The sequence below is a fragment of the Dermochelys coriacea genome, chromosome 1 (assembly GCF_009764565.3).
Source record: "Dermochelys coriacea isolate rDerCor1 chromosome 1, rDerCor1.pri.v4, whole genome shotgun sequence".
Lineage (NCBI taxonomy): Eukaryota > Metazoa > Chordata > Testudines > Dermochelyidae > Dermochelys > Dermochelys coriacea.
This window is the reverse complement of record NC_050068.2, coordinates 257,233,595-257,254,070: the sequence shown is the minus strand read 5'-3', so window position 1 is coordinate 257,254,070 and position 20,476 is coordinate 257,233,595. Positions and strand designations below refer to the sequence as shown.

General features: G+C 44.6%; 1 long non-coding RNA gene across 2 annotated transcripts; it reads right to left on the bottom strand.

The window, feature by feature from the left end:
- Positions 1–14,719: 14,719 nt before the first annotated feature.
- On the bottom strand, positions 14,720–19,935 carry LOC122461228. Of its 2 annotated transcripts, XR_006283065.1 has the most exons (4): positions 19,690–19,935; positions 18,313–18,457; positions 17,759–17,882; positions 14,720–15,185 (listed from the first exon to the last, which is right to left on the bottom strand). It is a non-coding gene; the product is annotated as an uncharacterized LOC122461228 (long non-coding RNA). The 2 variants fall into 2 exon arrangements; XR_006283063.1 differs by having other exon boundaries at positions 18,313–19,929.
- Positions 19,936–20,476: the final 541 nt, after the last annotated feature.

Here is a 20,476-nt window from a genome sequence, read left to right as displayed (position 1 = left end):
TTAATTCATTCATATTTTATAAAGTGCTTTGAAATACTGAAATGAAAGACCTCATGCAAGTGTATTATTATTAGCCCTTGAAAGAGATGTGTTTTCCAGGCTAATGATCCTAAGATGATGAGGGAGAAATAATAAATCGTAGTGCTGGCAGAATTACGTGTAATTTGTAAAAGCTGACAAGGGGAGCAAAAGAATACAAGGAGAAATCTGGGGCCAGCAGCATTAAGGAAAATAGGAGAATTCTTAGGAACAAAAGGATCGCTACCAAAAGGTATTAGTCCATTTCTAAATGGAAATAGTAGAATTGTCAATAATAATGAAGAAAGGCAGAAATGTCCAATAAATATTTGTTCTATGTTTGAGCAAAAGCAAGATGATGTATTCATATCCAATATTTTCCATTCCACCAGTAACTAAGGAGAATGTTAAACAGCAGCTACTAAAGTTAGACTTCTTTAAATCAGGAGATCCAGATAACTTGTTTCCAAGTGTTTTAAAATAGCTGGGCAAAGAGCATTCTGGACCATTAATGTTGATTTTAGTAGGTCTTGAAACAGAAAGTTGCCAGAGGACTGGAACTTAAACCAGTGACGTGCCAGTATTTAAAAAGGGATGATCCAAGTAAGTGTCAGCTTAATTTTGATTCCAGGTAAGATAATGGAACAGCTGATACGGACTTGATTAATGAAAAATAAGAGGGTGAACACAATTCATACCAGTCACATGGGTTTATAGCAGAGGTGGGCAAACTACGGCCTGCAGGCCCCTCCTGCCCGGCTCATGAGCTCCCGCTGGGGAGGCTAGCCCCTGGCCTCTCCCCTGCTGTCCCTCGCAGCCTCAGCTTGCCATGCTGCCAGTGCGGGAGGGGGCTGCACTGCAGTGGCAGGGGGAGAGCAGGAAGGGAGGCTCAACTGCAGCCATGGGGAGCAGGCAGGTGGGCGGTGCGGGTGGTGAGAGCACAGCAAACACAGGCAGAAGACTCAGGAGGAGCACCGCGCAACCTTGCCGGAGAGAAGCGGCACTTTGAAGGGGAAACCGCTGCTTCTCTCTGGCTGCGCGGCTGCCCCTGCTCCTCCTGAGTCCTCTGCCCATGTTCACAGGGCGCATTCGGAAAGGAGCTTTAGAGGGGGGCCTGTCGGCGGCAGGGTTGTGGATAGGGGGCAGGGCAGTCAGGGAGCAGGGGTTGGATAGGGAGTGGGGTCCTGGGTGCGGTTAGGGGTAAGAGGTCCCAGGATGGGGTGGTCAGAGACACGTAGTAGGGGGGGTTGGATGGGTCAGGAGTTCTGAGGGGGGCAGTCAGGGGTGGGAGTGGGACAGGGCCAATAGGGTTAGGGTTTGGGGAGGCACAGCCTTCCCTACAGTTTTGGAACCCCTATGTGGCCCTCAGGCCAAAAAGTTTGCCTACCCCTGGTTTATGTTGATACCATTTTTCATTATATTGCAAATTTGGTCGATGAAGGCAGTAGTGTTGATGTAATATGCTTGGACTTCTGTATGGCATTTGACTAGGTACCCAACTACATTTTGATTAAGAAACTAGAACAATACAAAATCAACATGATACATAATAGATTAAAAACTGGTTAACTGATAGGTCTCAAACAGAAAATCATTTCTGAGAAGGTGTATTTCTATTGATGTCGTCAGGGCTGGTTCTTGGCCCTATGCTATTCAACAATTTCATCCTGGAAAAAACACACAGAATCAACACTGATAAAGTTTGCAGATGCACCAAAGATTGAGAGTCATAAATAATGGAGAGAACAGGTCACTGATGCAGAGTATTCTGGATTGCTTGGTAAGCTGGGTTTCAAATATGGCCAAGTGTAAGGTCATCAAGGAATAAAGAATGTAGGCCATACACGATGGAGGACTCTATATTGGAAAGCAGTGACTTTGGAAAAGACTTGGGGGTGATCAAATACTCTGGCTACGAGGGCTAATGCTATCCTTGGCTATGTAAACAGGAATCTTGAGTTATATCACCTCTGTATTTGGCACTGGTGTGACCGTTACTGGAATACTGTGTCTAGTTCTGGTGCCCAAACTTCACTTGAAAAATTAGAAAAGGTTCAGAGAAGAACCACAAAAACAATAAAAGGATTAGAAAACACGCCTTATAGTGATAGACTCAAGGAGTTAAATCTGTCTAGGGTATCCAAGAGAAGGTTAAAGGCTGAGTTGATCACAGTCTATAAGTACCTATATGGGAAACAAATCTGATAAAAGAGGGCTCATCAGTCTAGCAGATAAAAGGTATAATAAGCTCCAATGGATGGAAGCTGAAGCTAGACAAATTCAATATTGAAATAAGGCACACAAAAAAAAGGGGGGGGGAATTAATCTGTGGAACAACTTACCCTTGAGGAGTTCTCCATCACTGAAATTTTTTAAATTAAGATTGGGTGCTTTTCTAAAAGATCTGCTCTAGTTCAACCACAGCTATTGGACTTGATGAAAGAATTAGTTTAGGGAAGTCCTATGGCCTGTGTTAGGTAGGAGGTCAGACTGGATGATTACCATGATCCCTTTTGGCCTTTCACATCTATGAATCTACTGCACTATGATGCCAACTCTTTAATAGGTGATGGGCTTGCTTTCACAGCACTTTGGTGCTCTTAGTCTGTCCTCTAGTGGCTGGCTGAGGAAAATTGCAATTATTCCAGATAACGGTGATGGCTCTGAAACATTTTGGAACCCAGTGGGGAGCACCCTTTTTTTTTTTCATAATAGTGTTTCTGTTCGGAGAGCCCCTTTTTGAGATTCAAAAAGCACTGACTTTGGAGCACTGGCCGAGGGGTTATTTCCCATGGCGAGTCTCTCTCCGGACTGGTGCAGAGAGACTGAGTGCATTCTGCACTGTGGTGCCACATGTTCCAGGTTCACTCTCCAGTCCTATTGTCTCAACCTCTGGCCTCATGTTGGCTGTCAACAACATTGGGTTGCATTGTTTGCACTTCATTAGCTGCGAGGGGCCCCTCTTAGAACGTGGGCTCCATTGTGCTAAGTTCTATCCAGACAGAAATGGATTCTACCCCAAAGAGTTTACAATCTGCACGAGAGAACGGCAGTGCACTTGCAAAGACATACTGGGAATTCATGTCTAGATTAGCAGGTTGGAGGATCACATCATCCGACAGCTGGCGCTGGGAAAGGCCTGTTCAAGAGCGAGTCTGAAAAGGCCTGGGATAGACCTGAGGAGAGCTTGGTTTCTAATCATGCACACTCTGGTGAAAGTGGAGGCAGAAGCATTTTCTTAGACACCCAAAGCACAGTTGCCAATATCCCAAGATGGCTGCCAGAAGGCAGGAATTGACCTTTTGTGTTGAGAAATCATGTGACAGTTGGCTCTTGCTTTGCTGTGAGCTGATCACCCTTGGAATGGTCTTGAGATTTTGGGCACACATGGGGGAGAGAAGATGTGCAGTGCCTGCACAGAGAGCAGCTGTCTCAGTTTGTGGGTACTTTGTCTTTTTAAGGACATGCTGAGTGCTGCACTCTAACTTTAGCACAATGGTATGGATTGACTCTGCTTGTTTTATTAATGGAAGGATATAAATACATCTGTTTTGCATCTGCCTCGTTCCTCCATGTGCAAATGGTAGGCTTTATCCCAACTCCCTTTGGTGATTAAACTCACCATCTTTTCAATCACAAATCACATTTCCATGTGTCAGTAGGAAATGTAAAGCTACAAAGTCACTTTGCTTTGTATGGAAAGCACGGCTTTTCAGCCTAACTCAGCTGCGAAGCCACTGATTTTTTTGGAGCTCTTTAAAAATATCTTCACTTAATCTTTGTTTATATCAAATGATCTTTTCCATGAATTGGCAGTTCTAGCACTGCTGATGCACTATACCCCTTACCCGCTCCACACTATTCTACCCCATCCCCTCTGCCTCAGCTGTAAAAACCCTAGATCTTTCAGTGAAAAGCAGCAGTGCTCTTTAAAATTTTTACTACTACTTGGTTCTCCTCTGTCCACATGGAAGGAATTCAGACTCCATAAATATCTCACAAATTTGATCAAGTACATTTCACATGCGCAATTGACAGTTGTCTCAAGCGCCCTGGTTCTACAGGGCACAAAGTCAGTCACATACTCAACAGCTGCAGGGGTTGCAGCATTCTCATCATTTGAGAGGAGATGGCACCCTCCCATGATTCAGGAACAACATTGACCAGCTGTGGAATTATGCTCAAATAAATGTTAGTCTCTAAGTACTCCTGTTCTTTTTGCGGATACAAACTAACATGGCTACTACTCTGAATACTTGAACTCTGTGACTGTTCAGATACAGGGCTTTTTGGGGGAGGATAGTGTGGAAGAGTTCCAACCTTTTACCCATGGGTCCCACGCTTCTAGGCGGCTTATGCTAGCCTCAGAGGCTCATTGTTACCCTCCACATAGCCCTTCTCTCTCTAGAGCCAGGGATACAGTCTACTGAGCCCTTTTCATCATAAGCCAGCAAGGAGGTTGGTGAGAGAACTCCCACGGTCTCTGCTGTCCCTATGGGCTTATACCCAAACAGTTTAGCCTCCTGTCCTGACAGGACCTGTCTTCCCCTCCTAGGAGGTATTTCTGTAGTGGTAGGTTGAGGGGAACCCGGGCCCTCTACCCCGGGTTCCGGCCTAGGGACCCTAATGGTAGCAATTGTTGGCAGCCAACCTTTCACTGCCAGAGTTGCTACATTTCCCTGGGCCACTTCCCCATAGCTCTCCTGCTTCTCTTCTTCACCCTTACCTTAGGGCTCCCTTACCGATGGCTTGAAGCTGTCTTAATTAACAAGCCCTTCAGCCACACTTCCTTTCCTCTAGCTCTCCTCAGCCTGACTGGAGTGAGCCCTTTTATAGTATCAGAAGGTCCTTAATTAGAGTCAGGTGTTCACATTACCTTAATGGCCTCATCTGACTCTTTGCAGGTTAATTGGAGTCAGGTGTTCTCATTAGCCTGGAGCAGCCCCTGCTCTGGTCACTCAGGGAACAGAAAACTGCTAATCTAGTGGCCAGTATATCTGCCTTCTACTACTTTGTTGTAACGGGCGTGTACTTGGCGCGGTTCACTTTAATCCCAGACACCTGCCCCTTTTGCGGCATGAGGGATACCCTGGCACATGTATACCTGGAGTGTGCCAGGCTGCAGCCCCTATTCCGGCTCCTCACCAATATTTCATTACGTTTTTGGTTGCACTTCTCCCCTCACCTTCTCATTTATGCACTCCCTATCCGTGGCCCCACAAAGTCACGGGATCTCCTGGTCAACCTCCTCCTGGCCCTAGCTAAAATGACTATCTACAAAACCAGAGTGAGGAGGTTGGCCGAAGGAGTCTCCTGTGACTGTGGGGCCTATTTCTGATCCTCGGTCCGTTCACGTATCCGGGCAGAGTTCCTCTGGGCGGCGTCCTCTGACTCCCTTGATGCCTTTGAGGAGCAGTGGGTGCTGTCCGGGGTTCTCTGCTCGGTGTCCCCATCCGGTTCACTTCGTTTGACCCTTTGACCGCACTCCTGTCCCTGTTATTTTATTAGTTGTCCCCCGGAATTTTTTGGGTATCTAGGTCCTGTGGATCCCCCTTTTAGGCTGGGGGGGGATCCTTTAGCGGTGGACAGGCTTTGCCTGCCCACTTCCCGGATCCCAATAAGACTACTTTGTTGTAACGGGCGTGTACTTGGCGCGGTTCACTTTAATCCCAGACACCTGCCCCTTTTGCGGCATGAGGGATACCCTGGCACACGTATACCTGGAGTGTGCCAGGCTGCAGCCCCTATTCCGGCTCCTCACCAATATTTTATTACGTTTTTGGTTGCACTTCTCCCCTCACCTTCTCATTTATGCACTCCCTATCCGTGGCCCCACAAAGTCATGGGATCTCCTGGTCAACCTCCTCCTGGCCCTAGCTAAAATGGTCATCTACAGAACCAGAGTGAGGAGGTTGGCTGAAGGAGTCTCCTGTGACTGTGGGGCCTATTTCCGATCCTCGGTCCGTTCACGTATCCGGGCAGAGTTCCTCTGGGCGGCGTCCTCTGATTCCCTTGACGCCTTTGAGGAGCAGTGGGCGCTGTCCAGGGTTCTCTGCTTGGTGTCCCCGTCCGGTTCCCTTCGTTTGACCCTTTGACCGCACCCCTGTCCCTGTTATTTCATTAGTTGTCCCCTGGAATCTTTTGGGTATCTAGGTCCTGTGGATCCCCCTTTTAGGCTGAGGGGGATCCTTTAGCAGTGGATGGGCTTCGCCTGCCCACTTCCCGGATCCCAATAAGACTACTTTGTTGTACTCAACTGGCCTGGGTCTATCACAGTAGAAAGAAAAGAGGCTGGGGGGGAAAGGGGCAACTCACTCAAAACTTACAAAAAATGTTGGTAAATATGTCACGAGACTCCACATTTATGGATTTTACATATTGTGTCTCAATGACTCAATTCAATTAACCCATTTTATATTTAGGAAGGAAGCGGGGGAGGGGGGGAGGGGAGGTTCTAGCTGCCAACCTTGCAAACTCACTGTGGGCTCTGGCTGTTAAGCAGAGTTCTTTGTGGCTGTGATAAAGACAATAAATATTCTAGTTTATTATAATTTAGTTAAGAATACTGTCAACAACGTGTGAACCAGAGTCAAATCCAGCTTGCTGTCCCATAGTGTGTTGGCTCTGCAGGGGGAGCAGCAACAGAAAGATGTGAAAGCTCAGTGGAGACAGAAAAAGGTCTCTGAAGACACACAGAGGATCAAATCCATCACTGATGTAATTCCAATAACTACTTCTGACTCTAGTGATGAAGGCTATGTCTGCACGACAGATTACATCGCTCAGGGGTGTGAATAATCCACACCTTGAGTGACATAAGTTATACCAACCTAAGCACTTGTGTAGACAGTGTTATGTCAGCGGGAGAGTTTCTCCCGTCCGCTTAGAACGTCTTCACCAGAAGAGCTACAGCGGTGCAGCTGCACTGGTGCAGGGCCCTCCCCATCAAGTAGTTGTTGCTAGCTATTCCTGGACAGCTATGGGCAATATGAAATTATCCATTGCAGCTGCATATTGTCAATACCCTCAAGTCCCAAACTGGACACAAACTAATGCTCTAAGCAATTGATACATTTTTCGCCCTCAATGGAAATGCTGCTGTAACATTGAGTGCTCCTAGACACAACGCTGAACACCCTGAAAGCACGATAGTGCTTTGGGAGCCAAATACATGGTTTTCCCCTCCTTCTCACCCCTCCTATAAACACACCTTTGCAGGCCCCATGCGTTTGTGTTACCCTAGTTTTGAACTCCCAGATCCGTCCAGGCCCTAAGATTCCCAGAACCTAATGAACCCCCTGGGTGAAATCCTAGCCCCATTGAATGCAATGACAAAATTCACATTAACGTCACTGGGGCCAGAATTTCACATGCTGTGCTTTCCCTACCAGGACCTTGAGCGTTTACAGCCCCTGTTCCTGGCTGTGTGCTCTCATGGGCACAGGCGCTGTGCTCATAGGTCTTGTCCCTGTTTAGACCCCAACCTGTGATGGTACCTCAGACCTTCCCTGCCAGTCAAGGCCCATGCCTCCACTAGCTGTAGGCCTGTACTCCCATGCACGACCCCCACAATCCACATTCTGCATTCCCAGGGCAGGAATTCCCTATCCAGGAACAAACCTCCTATTTTCTGTATTGTGCATGTTTGCACACAGGCTCCTTGCTGATGAAGAACTGTTAAGTTTTTTCACCCTATTTCTTTGGAAAGTTAATTCACCTGAGACGTGTGGTCTCGGATTTGGCCTAGGTACTGGACATAATGGCATAGCCATTTTGAAACCTGAGGGATCCGTGAAGATCCCTTGAGCCATTAGGCAATTCAAGGAAATTTTAACTACCACAAACCATCAGGAAATTTCCCCCGTGTTTGCCAAAAAGTTGCAGATTTGCCATGTAACCTCAGGATCCAAATAATGTGGGTGTGCACAATAGACTGATTGGGTACAGTACTTCCCAGAGTGTGGTGGTTCTGTCCCAAGTTGATACAATGTTGTCGTTTTCCTTCCAGTGATTGTGCACATATGCATTCCACTGTAGGGTCATGGAATGTATGTGTGCACAATACATCTTGCAAAACAACAGTTGTTATACATATCTGGTGAGTAACAGATTCTTGGTTTTTGCAATAGTAGTACTGGGTTTTTACATGTTGTGATAAGTGGTGTTGCCATGTGGGTGTGTACCTCTGAGTGGTGATTCAACCACCATTTCAAAAAATCTTTAACTTAGCCTATTTTTAAAATACCCCCGTTCTTTTAATCCAAGAATTTTGCAGGATATTCAGTGGAAAATGGTGCCCCCGAGAGAGAAAGGAATTAGAGGCTGAATTTAGAGCTACTGGAAGCAGGTGAAACTATACTGGCTTTGCTGGAGCTACACCTAATTCTAACAGTTGGAGTTGTGACCACAGCTGCTAAAATTCTAGCAGTGCTATTCATTTCCAGTACACTGGGCTGACAGCAAGAGTCCAGCATGCTCAGCAGTGGAAGGTATCAAGTAAGCTCCTGCTCTGTTTACCCAAGTTGGTTAGCAGGTGTGATATCCTGATACCAACATAAGGTCTGCTCAACATGAAGGGTGCATATTAGGGTATCATCACTGGGTGGGGAAGCATAAAGTTTCCCTTAGAGTGAGCGAGGTACCATTTAGCAGCAGAGTTTGGCCCCTTTGCCTTCTTCCTGTACAAAAAAGCTCAATTAGCTTGTTAATTTCAGTAAACTATTTAAGGAAGATAGAACAGGGAATGAACTGAGGCCAGTATGTAAAGTTAAGACCATGCATAAGTCTGTGCCGGATTGGAGCCTTGGGGCATAAAGCAGACAGGGAGGAATGTTTATTTTCAGACTATTTACAAGACTGCAGAGGGAAGGGTCAGGTCCTGTCACCTTCTCAAGTCAGAAATAATTGTTCCTTACAGAGCATTCAAGTTTGCCTCTGAAAGCAGGGTTGATGTCCAAATCATTAGGTATTTAAGACACTGACATTCCCGTGCTCACCAGGTTATTTTTGAACAACATTGTAAGGGAAGCAGCAGCTCTGATTTTTGTCCATTTTATTATAAATTTATCAAACGTCTCAATAAGTGGCAGTAGAGGAGGGGACTGATACTTTTGGTGGAGAAATAACAGGAGGAGACTCACCTGCATGTAACATTACTACTGTATTTCTAGACTTAGTACCTTGGATACCCTGATTCTGTCTAAAAGTGACTGCCATGGATCCAAAAACTTGTCAACCTGGAGCAGAGAGAAAGGGCATCCTTGTCATGACTCACAACCTGGATTAAAGGGGCTGGGAAAAAATCCATTACTACCTATACAGCCAAGGCCTCAGTTCAGCACTAATGAAAGCAAGAGCAAAATGTAGCTCTCCAAATCCATATTTACAGGACCAAATTCTGCTTTCAGCTACATTGTATAACTCCAGTAATTTCCGTGGAGATACTTTGGCTCTACACCTTGCAGCTAGAGAAGAATCTGGCCTGTCAAGTTAAAAGTAGTGGCGGCAACCTCATTCCACCCTGTTAAAAGCTTTGGTCAGGCATGAGAAGAGACTCCACATTTTGTGAAATTAGACACTGGCAAAAAGTTTCAAACTAGGGAGTATATAATTAATCACAGAAATCCATATTTAGGCACCTAAATAGAAATGGCCTGAGATTCAGAGGTACTGAGAGATCCAAATTTCCGTTGAAGTCTGTGGGAGCAACAAACAATTTTGGACTGGGAAATCCACATTCAGAGTATTTCTCAACCTCAAGTTTTGCTTCCCCAATCGGTGTCCTGCCACCTGACTTTTAACAACCTATGCACCTGTACCAGTTTTCTCTCTCTAAAAAGCAGTTTTTAAGTGAGGTGAAACTTGGGGGTACACCAGACAAATCAGACTCCTGAAAGGGGTACAGTAATCTGGAAAGGCTGAAAGCCACTGATCTCTACCATGGTTTATATTTAGGAAGGTCAGGTGCCTCTCCCGCCTTGGAGCACTTCAGATATTCCATGTGCATTTGGAGATATCTAACTGCTACCGTAATACATATAATGATCTGAATAAAATGCCATCTTGGTTGAAAATGGAGATGGCTTTGATAATATAAAACCATTGCTCACCTCAGCTAGCAGTTCTACTGCAAGAATAAGCAGAAGGGGATATTTCAGTGTATGATTCTTCATTTGTGGTGTATCGAAACTCTGTTAAAATTGTAGGCGGTGAAATTAAATTTCAGGTTTTTATTCCTGGTCCTGCTTGCAAGCTAGGGGACTCTGTAGGAAAGCATGTGATCAGTCAGTCTGCAGACAGCCTGTCTAGACTCTAGAGTATGGTGGGTGAATTGTGCCTCTCTGTTTTTAGGGAGCAGCCTGCTTTGTCTCTCTCTGTTTTGTGGCTTTTATTATTGTGTGGATATGGGTTACTTACAGGATTCTCTGGGTATATCTCATTTAATCATTTCCCTGCCGTTGCTGGGGCCTCCAGGACCAGGGCACCTCAGTCCCTCTTGTTCACTGCCTGTGGCTCGTAATAGTCTAGTCTCCTGTGGGCTGCAATACTTTGGTGTCATTTCAGTTGTTGGGTTTAGAGTGCAGGTGCTGGTTGATGCTGGTGGCCTGTGCTATACAGAAGCCCCTTTGTTTTCAGTTTAATCTGATTTTTACCAAAAAATTCCCGGGTTTTACAAAAAGTATTATTAATTTAATACTAAATAATACTAATAATCAAATATCATTCATTATTTTTCAGATTTTCACCCTACTTTTGTATCATTCAAATATATAAAAATAACTTCTTTTATTAGGAAAATACAATACATTGCATGAGATATATGCATTACGATAGTACATTAGTCTGTGTGTATATGCAAAGCTGCTTGTTGAAGTAAGGCTATGTATTGGTCTAGAACAGGGGTCTCCAAACTTTGAGACAAGGGCCATATTAGATTTTTGAAGGGGCTTTGTGGGCTGAAGCGACTATGAAAAAATGAAACATGCAAAATCGTTAAAAAAAGGAAATATTATTTTAGGATTAGCGAGAAGTATGGTACTGATGTTTTTCTGACAAAATTGCATTTAGCTGTGGTTCAAAGTTAGTGTTCCCTATCATCAAAATTGATTGTACATGTGCATCAGACAAGGTGGATCTGTAGTTGGATTTCACATATTTCATCATCTAAAATGTTTTTTCACACACATAAGTAGTGCCAAACACTGACATTAATCCACAGAAAGTTTTTTACATGAGCATATTGATCACTTGGCAGGCACTTATAGAACTCTACCAGATTTCCTTCCTTATATTTGTCTTTCAACAAGTCGTTGGATTGCAGGTCAATCACTTCCATTTGAAGTTCAGGTGGCAGCTTTTTGAGATCACAATCAAATGCGTTTTGGAAGATCCGTATTTCTCCTGCATTCAAATCAAGGTCAGAGAAATGCTCCTGGAACTGTAGTTTCAGATCAGATACGATTTCTTGTGCAAACATAGTTGGGAATCGTGATTCAGTTTCTTGGTTGAACTTTTCACAACATGTAAAATGAGCAAAGCCGTCCCTCATCAGCTGGAACTCGAAAAGAACTAGTTTTTGCCTGAATGCTTTCACCTGGGTGTACATGTCACTGATAAGCCCATTTTCCCCTTGTAGTCTAAGACTGAAGTCATTCATGTGCTTGGTCAAGTCTACGAAAAAAGCTAATTTCCAAAGCCATTCACTGTTTGTGAGTAAAGGTAGAGGTCGTTTTTTTAAATTTAAGAACATTTCAATTTCAGTTCTAAGCTAAAAAAAATCACGACAAAACCTTTTCACAGCTAAGCCACTGAACTGAAGTGTGGAAGGGCAACTCGTGATATTCTGATTCTATTTCCACCAGAAATGCTTGGAACTGACGATGGTTAAGTCCATGTGAGCGAATGAAATTCACAGTTGAAACTACGGGTTCCATAACACATGACAAATCCAAATATTTCCCGCACAATGCTTGCTGATGAAGAATGCAATGAAGAATCATATGCTTGGGACAGCCTGCACTTTCACAAACTTTGTAGATTTGTCCAACCAAACCTTTTTTTGAACCGCACATATTTCTACCTCCATCAGTTGTAACGTACTTCCAGTTGTTTCCATTGCAGGTTGTATTGAGAAAGTGACTTTTCAGTGAAAAGTCTTTGAAAATCTTTTCACCTGTGGTTATTCCATGCATACTATGCACAGAAGCTAATTCTTCCATAACTTCAAAATTACTGCCGACCCTGCGAATAAACAACAGCAGCTGCGAAGTATCGGAAACATCAGTTGACTCATCAAGTGCGAGGGAAAACCACTCAAACTTCTTAGCCTTTTCATTCATCTGGAAAATTATATTACTGCCAATGTCTTCAATTCTGCGAGCAACTGTGTTTGCCGAAAGACTAATTGTCTTAAATAAATCTACTTTTTCTGGGCATATTTCTTCGGCTGCTTGAATCATACATATTTTAACTAGCTCGCCATCAGTAAATGGTTTTCCTCGTTTTGCTAATCGGTGTGCCACTCGGAAGGTGGCTCTTGTTGCAGCTTTGTTCTCGGTTTTCTTCTTCTTAAATATAAACTGTTGTGACGATAAGCCACGTTTCATGGATTCTAATTTATCTGAACATAGCTTTCCTGTAAATTGAGAGTAGTTCGACAAGTGCTTGGTTTCATAATGTCTACGAATGTTGTATTCTTTTAGCACTGCGATAGTTTTGTTACATATTAAACACAATGCTTTACTATCTGATTCAATAATGAAATAGTCCACATTCCATTGTTCTTTAAACACATGATATTCAGAATCAACCTCTCTCTTCTGTCCTTTTCCTGATATAATGGCCCCAATAGCAACAGACTTAAACACAACGAATATACATTTCTCACTAGTCTGACACTCGCTAAGACAAAAATTGAGCGAAACAACAACGACTCATCACACATCCAATTTCTTCTGCCGCTACTAACCTACCTACAGTGTGCTCATCGGCTCTGCAACCCTGGCAGGAATGTAGAGACATCATGAAGTTCTGCTGCCGTTCTGGGGTTTCTGCTGCTGGCCCTTTGCCAGCCGGGGTCCCGCCGCTGGCCTGGGTGAAGGAACCCCGGCTGGCAACGAGCTGAGACCCTGGCTGGCAGGAGCCCGTGGCGGGAACCTCAGAGTGGTGGTGGGCTGAGCTGCTCAGCCCACCGCTGCTCTGGGATTCCCGGCACGGGCTCCTGCCAGCCGGGGTCCCGCCACCCGATGTGATGTTGGTTGGGGGGCCGGACAAATCAAAGCCGCTGGCCATATTCAGCCCACAGGCCGTAGTTTGGAGACCCCTGGTCTAGAAGATACACACAACAAACAGGCATGCACAGAAGCTCTGAAGTGCATGCGCGTCTGAACGTACTGATGAATCTCACATCGACCATGTACATGTTTCAAGCTGTTAGCAGATAACAGTTTAAAGATTTGATATACTAAAATGGGAAGAAAACAAAAATCTGTATCATGTTTCAGAACACAAGGAAGTATTCGAAAGTTTTAAAAAAACAAAAACAGGAGAAAAGGATGAAGTTGAGCGTATGCGCTGCAAATGGTGTGGCCCAATTATTAAATGTAAATATTTGTAGGCTAATAGTTCTAAGTCTACAGCAGTCCACTGTTTGTTCAAATGAAAAGTTTTATTTGGGGATTAGAGATATATTTTCTTAAACTCAGAAGTGGCATTATGTTTTGAGTTCTGTTTTAGTTCTGCAGCAAACACACATTGATTAATGGAATTCAAAGCATTAATCTACTGAATACTCCCCCCCCCGTCTTTCCATCCACCAAAATAAACCCCAATATTTACCCAGTAAAATGATGAATAGTCTTTTGCACTGATTTTCACCTGTTTTTGTTGTTATGGTAATAAACACTGCTAAATTCCTGGGAGAATAAACACTGAAAACAAAGGGCCCTAGCTATACAGATGATCTAGGGTGCCTTCTGGCCTTAAATGCCTTGATTCTAAGGATAAGCCTACACTTAAACCACTACCACAGCACAGTTGCACAGCTTCACTGTAGATACTCACGAGAGTCATTGGAGGGGTTCTTCCGTCGCTGTAGTTAATCCACCTCCCTAAGAGGCAGTGACTGGGTCGATGGAAGTATTCTCCATCGACCTAGCGCCGGCTCCACTGGGGGTTATGTTGGCTTAACTCTGTCTCTTGGGGGTGTGGATTTTTCCAACCCCTGAGGGATGTAGCTATGCTCATGTAACTTTTCAGTGTAAACATTCCCTAAGTAAAGTCGTGTTATGTTGCAACCTTCTAGCAAGAGTATTTGATTTTTATCTAAATTCTCCATGTGTATACCGTGAACAGTATATTTATACATAAAAGTTTGCTAATTTGCCATATCTGTCAATTCCAAATACGCTGTATACAGCAAACTGATCGTCTCAAGTTTCATTTTCAGCTTCTCAGCTATTTTTCTTATTTCAGCTCCAGTCTTTCCCTTACCTTCCTCAGCTGAATGTGTGACGTCTTTCTTAATCACACAGGCTTTGTTTATGATGGCTGGTGTTGCTCTTACAGCACCCAGCCAGTTTCCTTTGGACGCAGCAGGTGGTGTTTCAGCTGAGCCACTTCCCATTGCCTTAGACTGTCTAGTTGTGCTAGGGATACTGCTTTCTTCTGACCTTGAACTAGGGTTAGCCTTTTGTTGAGTTGATTTGTTTAACTTTGTAATGTTTCTATATAATCCCAGAACTGACCAAGCAGCAGACATGAAATCATTCAAGTAGTTGCATGAGGCCTCAGTCCTCTGAAAAGCTTCTAATTCACAATCCTCTTCATTAGAAATTTTCAGATAATTCAGGCTGTTTTCGTATTGCTGTAGCAACTTCTTAACTTTATCCTCTATCTTGAAGTTGTTATAATTTTTGTATATAAATCTGGAAATATTTGCAACATCAGCTAATATCTCCAAATCAATACAGAGACGGCCCCCATGTTTTACTAGATTAAAAATGCTTGAAATAAAATCCATGGTGTTTGCTGCAGTACTTATTGTGGCACATTTTTTATGGACTTCATCCGTGTTGTCCACCATTTCCTCAAAGCATTGTATGCAGCTTTCCACCTTGTTTCTTTGCTCGGGAAACTACTTCAGAAAGTCACCAATACTTTCTTTATTCCTGTTGGATGACAAAGTCATATGTTTACAATTGGTGCCACGGGGTCAGTTAACACATGCGAGCTGCTAAAAGGTAAAGGCTTGACTGGAATAACCAAATACGCAAATGCAGAAGAGTTGAATACTGGCTACCCATGGACAGTAAGTGCCACAGTGAAACTCTGTTCTATTCAGGTTCTTATGCCACACCCCTCACCTTGTATGAAGATGCTGGAATGACAGGAGGTAATGAACTGCCGAGACGTAGCTGTTGGGGGAGGGTGGGATTCTATGAAGCTTCTCCTGGCAGGGGCGCTGGAACAATTTGTGTAGTGGGGCTGCTGAGAGCCATTGAACCAAACTGTAAAACCTGGATATGGTGGAAACCACTTCCAGCGTGAGGGTGCGGCAGCACCCCTAGTTCCAACACCTATGTCTCCCAGTGAATCCCCTCTAAAACTGACCTCAGACGGAGTGCCTACAGAACGAACAGTCAATGATGGTTAGGTGGTGGGTGTGCAGTGACTGCTACTGAACATGCTCGTTCCAGTGTTACCTTCCCCTTCTCCCTCTCTCCCTCTACGCTGAGGTTGTAAGCTCTTTGGGACAGGGGCTACCTTTCTATTTATATGTACGTGCTACATCTAGTGCACTGGGAAACCCAAACCCTGCCCGAGCTGTCTAGATGCTACCACAATAGCAATAATTGTAGCTCTCATCATTTGGGAGGGTTGAGACAAGAGCTTCCCCAGACAGACAGTGGCACAGAATCAGCAGCAAGCAGTAGGATGAACAAGAACTTGAATCTACCTGCTATATCCGTGTGCTTGAGACCTAGACAGCCACTGGGGCGTTAGTGCAGAGGAGTTGTTGATAGCCCAGAAGTTTGATTGAGGTGCCCGGACAGACTCTGTGCACAGAACAATCTATGCCTGGACACCAAGCCCACACAGGCTCCTTGTTTGGAGGGAGAAGTAAGGTGTCAACTTCTAGAATCAGGACATGTTGCCCCTCAGTTGCTGTCTGCAGGATGGGGGCGGGGAGGAGGGGACACTCCATTTGCTTCTCACAGGAGCCCAGCTGAGCAAAAGCACCCAGTCCCTTGTCAGCTAGTGGTCCCAAAACAGCTTGGCTCCTCGAGGCATTGACCAAGGAGAGAGAATTTTAAAAAGTGAGTGACCTTATTTTTGCTACTGCAATATATCGGACTAGGGTCGTATCCCTTTTAACAGTCCGTGAGCCCTCTAGTGGCACTCCCTGCATTCTGTGTTTTAGAAGCCCCCAGACACCAGCCAGAGCAGCAGCATGTGCGTGACAAGGCTGCCTGCCATGTTTGTGTATGGTTACTTAGGGCCCAATTGTGCCCATGTGGTTTCTTTGTGTCATTATTGTGTGAGGAGCAAAAGATGCAGCGCCTATATTTACTGAGATGGAAAGTATAGTTTGATATTGGGGAGGGGGAAGCACTGTTGGGATGTATTCTGAAGCACTTTGAAAAGTCACTGGAGACAGAAGTGAGCAGCACTGCCCCTTGACTTGGAAAACCTGCAAAGCTGTTGACCCACAGGGATGCTCCAGCCACTTCCCCAGCTTGGGGTTCACTTCACGCCTAACAAATAGGATACGAGCCAGCCATGCAGCACTGCTCTCAGATACCACCCTGAATGGTGTAAATCAGTGTGTCACATGCACCAAAGGAGGAAGTAAGTTGCTCTGCTTTACTGGTTAAATCTCTCTTAAGGCGAGTCTGCACTCGACATTTTCTTAAGATTTCCCACCATTTCCCTACATTCCACCTCAATGATCGGTTTGTTTTAAACAGTAAACAGGGAAAGGGCCAGAATCTTAACTGTTAAAATGAAAGCTGAATTCAGGCTGAATGTGTAACAGTTGCGAGACATAGGAATTGCCAGGTTGGATCATACCCTAGATGTCCATCTACAGTAGTTCAGTATCCTGTCCCTAACAGTGGCCAGCACCAGATGCTTCAGAGGAAGGGGTAAAAAAAACTCCTGCAGCAGGCAGCTCTGGTATAATCTGCCCTCAGGGAAAGTTTCCCCCTAAACCCCAATAGTTAAAGGTTGTCCTATGCCCTGAAGCTTGAGAGAGGGACTTCTTTCTATCATAACTGGCACCTGGAGACTGTGTCACTCCCCTGTAAGGAACCTGACTTTGATGGACTTGAGTGCAAAGGATAGCCTTAAAAATACTAACCCTTGTCACTAATTCTCAGAAGCCCTGTTTATGCTAGAGAAATTTTCTAAAAAAATTCCCACTCTGTCCATTGTCAATTCAGCTTCACAGACATTAGTAACATGGAGAGCCCCAGCTCAGGACTCATGCTGCTGGCTTTAATGTTGTGTCATGTAACCCTGTTCAAGGCAGATCGAATACATTTTCAGTTAAAAAACAAACAAACAAAACAACAAACGTTTCACAGACTATGCACCTATGCCTAGAACTGGAATACCACAGCCTGCATTTTTCACATAACACGGAAGCTTGTGTTGTACTAAAGGAGAAGGAAATTAAAGCAGATCAACTGGTTAACTTGTTAATGAGAATTCTTAACTGACCAAAATTGCTGTGCATTACCTCTCAAGATATATCAAGGCCTGCTTGACCATCATCAAATCTTCAGCGTTCAAGTCAGTGAAAAACTTGTTCGCCAGTGTCCTCTTCAGATGCTTTGATATTTCAAGGTTGTCATCAAGATTTTCTAAATCAAATTTAAAATAATTAAACCAAGTATTCCCTTGTGTTTTGCATGAGAGTCAAACGAAGAAGGGACAGGAAGCTACACACAGTGGTTCAAGCATTGTGCTGTGCTACTGGAGATTAGAACTCAGTTCCAAGTCCTGATCCTTCATTCTCTGGACTCACAAGGCCTGGAAATGCTCCTCATAATCATGTAGAAGACCCAGATTTGGGTCCCAGGCTCTCTCGCTGCAGGCCAAGTGTAACTGGGAGTGTTCTACAGGTTACCTGGGTGACCCTGATTAGGGTGACTCTCACGGCCAATGGGATGATGAGAGAGGAAAGCAGGAAATCCTGGCCCTGCAAGGGTGTTTTAAGTGTGATGCACTAGTTCTGAACAGTGAAAAACAGAGATTGAGAAACAGCCTAAGCTGCAGCAGATATACAGGTACCTTCAGAAATACTGGATACTCCTGAAGATATCCCAGAGGAAAATACTCTCTGCATCTTCTCTGTTGAACCCTTCAGGGGTATCTTATTAAAGGTGACTCAAAAGGAGACTGATGTGGCTGTGCGGAATGACGCAGAGTCTAGTTCCTAGTGGGAACAGGTGCCCATATTATAAAACTATCGGTGGAGTCAAAATTGGCATGAGCTGACCCTTTGTTGGTAGCCTCAGGAATTCCAAGGGCAACCTTCCCACCCCTGAGAGAGGTAGCTATACTGAAGCCCTGGTGTAGACAGCGCTTCTGTCAACCTAGCTACTGCCTCTCGGGAGGGTGGATTAACTACGCCAATGGGAGAACCCTTCCCGTCAGTGTAGTTAGTGTCTACACTGAAGCACTATGGCGGCGCAGCTGGTGGGGCAGCCTGTGGGGTCATGTGCCGCCCCCATCCCCCGATTTGCTGCTTGGCTTGTACTGAGCATGCTCACAGACTGAACATGCTCAGTAACATCTGCTGAAGCCGCTGCCCTCACTCTGCTCCGCCCCCCAAAGGGCAGGTCTCTGAGTGTAAACATACTCTGAATACCTTTCCAAGACCTGAGGAAGAGCTGTCTGTAGCTCAAAAGCTTGTCTTTTTCACCAAGAGAAGTTGATCCAATAAAAGATATTACCTTGTCTTTCAGTTAGCTAGTTATTTTCCCTTAATCTGGCAAATGTCAGTTTGAAATGCCATTTGACTGAAACATAAGGCTTTTCTCAGTGTGTAGAAGGCAGAATACTAATAAATCTTCAGTGCTCTGCAGAATCTTCTTTGCAGTAGAAATAAAACCGATCACATTTCTGATGTGGACTCTTATCTGTAAATGCTAGATGAAACGCTAGAAAATATATTATGAAGAACAATCTTGTGCAGGGCACGAGAGAGGAGTGGACTCAATTACCTTGGTAGATCTTTTTCATCTGTAATTTCTTTGCTCCCTTAATTTAAAAACTGGTCATTTAAAGTGCTCTGGGCGGCTAGTTGGCTTGGACTCAGTAATTTAATTTAACAGCTCATGTTCAGAGCCTTGTAAGTGTGTCCTGGCTCTGGTAACTATGTGGGTTGGGTTCAAGAGCACATCGCAGTAAGGAAGGTAAAGTTAATATTAACAACAGCACTGCATTAGGACGACCATTTAAGAGAAGGAAAGCAAAGTGAATCTGGTTGCTGTAATCATCAGAAACAGTCTGCTGTAAGTTTTCTTCAGTAAACAGTTCAAGTTTTACTAAGAATTCCAACTACAGTGTGTTATGTTTGCCAGCAGGAGACAAAACAATAGCACCTTGCTTGATAAATACAGAAGATCTAAATCAATAATTCAAATGAAATCCTATCGCACTTACCTCTCGGGCTGCCACTTGTTTGTCTGTGTCACGATTTGCATGGCTTTCCCTCTCCACTGATGCCCTGGCTGTGCTGTGGGAGAACAAAGAGCAAAGCTTTCAAAAGAAAGTGGAACCAGGAAACCGGTGAGATAGAAACCGAATGCAGATCCGATGGAGATTTTAGTGCGTGTTTTGCAAGGTTAAATTAAAGTCTTGGGGCTCTGGTTAACAATTCTGCATTGAATTACCTTTCATCATATGCAGATAGCCTGTCTGTAGAGAAAAGGTTCATATAGTGTTGAGCATGAAACTCCTGGGCACCTCTTATCACCCAGTTCAACGTTCAGCCAGCAGACGGCCCTCTAATCCTTCTAGAGTCCAGCACATGAGTGGGAAGGAGGAGGTCACTGGGGGACCTGGCTCAGAAGAGAGCTGAGGGCCCTGTGGGAGGAACTGGCTGTTGAAAGAAGTCCAGGCAGCTGGAGAGCTGAGGCTGGAAGGCTGGATCAAATCACAACCTGTCGTTGGCAAGGGACCAGCACTAGCTGCTGCCAGGGGTACATCAGGTAGAGAGGTTACACCAAGACTCTTTCCTTCATCACCTCGTACTGGGCTGTCCTTGGTCTTGGGGACTCTGAATTAGGAACTGCTGAGCTGATCATTTATCATCTCTTTTGCCTGTGACTAAAGCAACTGTGCTGAGTGTCTTTACACCTTACCTCTTCAGCCCTAGTTATCCTCCATGTTATCACAGTGAATGGGCGCTCACCCCGAGGGCCAGAGCTGAAAGAACTCAGTGCTTGGA